Source organism: Sander vitreus, chromosome 12 (genome assembly GCF_031162955.1).
Source record: "Sander vitreus isolate 19-12246 chromosome 12, sanVit1, whole genome shotgun sequence".
Taxonomy (NCBI): Eukaryota; Metazoa; Chordata; class Actinopteri; order Perciformes; family Percidae; genus Sander; species Sander vitreus.
In genome coordinates this window covers 3,331,702-3,335,881 of record NC_135866.1, presented here as the reverse complement: position 1 = coordinate 3,335,881, position 4,180 = coordinate 3,331,702, and the positions used below count along the sequence as shown (strand labels likewise).

Below are 4,180 nucleotides of genomic sequence, written 5' to 3'. Positions count from 1 at the left end.
AGATGCATCTTCAATTGCTGGTCATGTTAAGATTCTACAAACACAATACAGCAAGGCGCAGCCAGACACTGCGATTGTACGCAACCTAATGCAGAGAACCTTTGCATGGAGGCAAAAGGAGATCGCAAAAGGAATGACTGTTGAGGACACTGTGAAGAAATATCCCATCTTAAAGACACCCTCAGCGGTAAGTGTTAAAAGTTAAAAGATAGATGTACCCTAGAACAACATAGGGCTGAACAACTAGACCTTTATAAAAACATGTAAATAAGTCTGGCTTTCTAGACTATACTAGCTCTGTTTAAACAAACCATGTTTACAAAATCTTCACTTCCGAGTATGAAACCTGTCACTGATAGCATAATAGCATAGCTAACTAGCTAACAGAAGTGCCTGCCTGCTCCTGAAAAAAACACACTTGTCATCATCATGGCTGTATTGTGGTGTAAATTCAGACAACTAACGCAAAGATGATGAACGACATCATAGAGGAACCAGAGAAGGACACCTTGCTGGAAGCGCAGCTGGAGCCTCAAGTTTTGTCGGGGCCCAGTAATGGCACAAGACCTAAGACCGCCGATGGACAGGCCTGTGGAGAAAAGAGGACCTTACATCATGTCCAGACCTCCAGCAATCCACCTCAAACTAAAGAAACACCAGGAACTGTTGAAGGAAGCCCTGAAACAGAAAGCCCAGAGGATGGTGAAGTATAATAAGGGCTACGCCGCTTTGAGTTAGCACGTTGAGGACACTTTGGTTGCACTGGACTCAGACAGTGATGAAGAGATAGACTTTGAGCAGTATTCCTCAGGATATTCTTCAGCTGAGGTCCATCCTGATTTAAGCAGGCAGCTGCTTCAGGATGGTGACCGTCTGATTTAGATCCCCGATGACGAGGACCTGGACCTGATTCCGCCCAAAGCCATGGGCTCCTCTGTATGCTGCTGCCCCGAGGGCCCATCCTGCTCCATGCAGTGATGCCGGTGCTGTGACCTTTTCAAAGACTTAGCACCAGTTCCTGTCCCTGACTTTAGTCACTGGTGCCCGAGGCCCTCTTTCTGATGTAACATGACGCAACAACGGGGAAATTAAACAGCACACGCCGGCGACAACATGGGACTGACCGCCACGCGCGGGACGCGATCCCCGAGCGCAGGGACACTGTGGCACGCAACAACGGGGACATGAAACGCCACACGCCGGCCACAACAACGGGACGGTTGTGGTTAGGAAAAGAAGAACGGGGAAAGGAACAGTCACACACAGGAGACGCCAACAACAATGGGACGGTTGTGGTTAGGAAGAGAATAACGCGGAAAGGAACTGCAACACGCGAGGTGCGATCCCCGGTCTCCGTGGTGAAAGTCCTGTGTTGTTTGACCCATCCACCACCCCGACCAACCTCCCTGTCAGATTTTCGCCTTATCAATACTACTCGCTACCGTAATCGTTCTGTGATCACGAAATATGCTTCCCATTGAAATACATTACTTTAAAATTCGTGCTCACCACACGAAAATAACGACATTAACGTGTTCAGTACACGAATCAACAGATTCAATAACGTGACATTTCACGAACTGCCATGAGACTGGGCTGGATGAGCAGGCAGGACATGACCAAGAGGTGAGTTTGTTAGACATAGAGATCTGCATAGTATGCCACCAAACCACACGCTAATAGCCTTTTTTCTTTAGTTTATTATAGGGATTGACCATGAGGAGACAGGGAGAACGCCATTCTGCTGGACACAAGAACAGTGGCTGGGGTGGAAAGATAGAAATCAGTGGTTATATTCAAGACAAAACGGAATGCTAGGTTGTGCCACTTGCAGAGACGCAAAGACATTGCTCTGTCTGACAAATATATTGGGATGCACTTTTCACAGCAAAGGATAAATGGACTAGTTGGCAGATGTTCTAAGAGAACTCTGGCAAAGAAAATATGCAAGCGGAATGCGAGAGAGGGTTTTCTGCATTGAATGACACTGACAGGAAAGCATGTAATAAACTGCGTGTCGACAGTCTCACCTCTCTCCTGTTTTTGGATTTGAATGGGCCACCAACAGACAGCTTTGAACCCACTCCATTTGTATTGTATTTGAGTCTTGGGTGGAAGCTGGCCATCGCCTTTCAACATCATGGGTTCCAGGGCGAAAGGATTGCCAGCCAAGACCAGTGTGGTCAGTTTTTTCAAGAAAATGTAATGAATGAGTCTTAGGCCGGTTACACACTGCCTGCATGGCGTGAGCGTGGCATTTATGTTGTGTGTCAGCTGCGTGGATTTTTCTATGTCCTTACACACCAGAAACGTGTCTGACGCGGTGCTGCTGCTCCTAGCCTTGTCTGGACACATGTATGTTTCCCATTGATAAAATGAAATACCATGCTAAACATAAATATAGACTATTATTACTATTATTGATTATAACGTCGGCAGTATTGACGGCAAAATAGGCTACAGAATATTTCGTTCTATATTGACAGGTGCAATATTAGAAAATCAAATTTTTTTTTAAATTACATTTATATCTGCATTTATATCAAAACCTAGAGACTTTCAAACATCAACATGTCATTTATTAATATGTATTCGTGTCTAAACGACATATAAACATCTTTTCCTATTCTATTCTGCCTGGAAACGCTTCCAACAGGCTTGCGTGTCGTGTGAAAAATAGGCGTTGGTTCTATTTCTACCATGCATGCGTTTCCATGCAGCTGACACGCTCGCGCGACGCATCCAGTGTGTAAGCGGCCTTAGCTTTTCAGTGTAACATGACTGATTGATATCCTTAATTTGTATAGATACATAATTGGTTGATTTACTTAAAGATGAACTGAACTGGAATTTGAGTAAAGGTGATATAACAGATGTATTTTATTTATTCTCATTGGTACAATGATTAAAATGGCTGAATTTGTTAAAAGGGATAAAATGGTACATTGAAAGTGTTGTTGTTGTTACACGGGCGCCGCCATGTTGGAATTCCATAATCGGCTACGTCACTGGCATGATAAGCAGCCATAGAATGTAAACAGTCTGAGACTAACGGACATGGCTGAGGAAACGGAAACCAACAGGTCTAGGGGGGGGGGTTCATACTGCATTGCCCCTGGCTGCAGTAATAAATTGTATAGGGCTAAGGCAGCTGGGGTTACGATACATTTCCACAGGCTGCCTTTGACAAGGAAACCAGTCCTCAAGTCATGGCTAGCTGCCTGAAAACTGGGCAGCCCTCCAACAGCCCCTGGATTTCGAGTCTGTAGCGAGTTTTTAGCGACAGACTATTTAGAGAGCTGTACTTTTGATACAACAGGGTCACTGGTGAGGGTTAAGTCCAACAGACTGAAACCTGAGGCCATTCCGTCAATTAGCGATTTTTCAGGCTACAGTACAGGGCAGACCGATAAACCAACGGCAAGTACCAACACCACCAATGCTATCTGCCGCAGAGACAGGGCGCTGAAACGCCCACATCAGGCAGAGGACAGAGAGGTTTAGCTGTTATCCAGCATGCTAGCAATCTACTAGGCAAAGGGCTGGATGTAATGTTGTTGTGACATACACAAAACACGTACATATTCACTTACACGCACAAATAATAAAGCCTAACGTGTAGGCTTTATAGCGTTCAACAAAACAGACTGACACACTGGGCATCATTGAAATTGAGTCACAAAACCAAGCTAGATACCAAATGATCCAACCTAGGGAAAGGGCTAGCAGCTAAACACGTTGGAAACACTAATGTCAAACTCCACAAGCTAGCGCTCCGACCATAGACTGTATAAATAAACCATGACTCCGATGATATCACAGATCAATAATAATGCGTTATTAGCTGCTAACTAAACCACAGCGGGTCTGTAAACAGAATCCAATGTCCCTTTCTACTCACCCTGAAGCTAGCTGATGTCTCAGGGCACATTGTTGATGCAGAGGGAGTTCCATAATAAGAGGTATCTGTGCAGTAACCATTTGTGCAATATCCATCAACAACCACAAGGAAAAAATCTGCCAACTCTGCACTAGCCTAAAGTAAAAGGCAAGACTCGTGACTCCTCCGTGCATCTATGGTCAACCTGGGGTAACTCTCCTACGTGCAGCTAACTTTATTTATTTTGGTTTTAACATTTTGCGTGCAGCTAACTTAACAAGCGATCCCATTGGATGAATT

The 4,180-nt window shown here is 44.8% G+C and overlaps 1 pseudogene; it reads left to right on the top strand.

The window, feature by feature from the left end:
* The first annotated feature begins 470 nt into the window (after positions 1-470).
* Positions 471-978, top strand: LOC144526105 (protein FAM219B pseudogene; annotated as a pseudogene).
* The last annotated feature ends 3,202 nt before the right edge of the window (positions 979-4,180 follow it).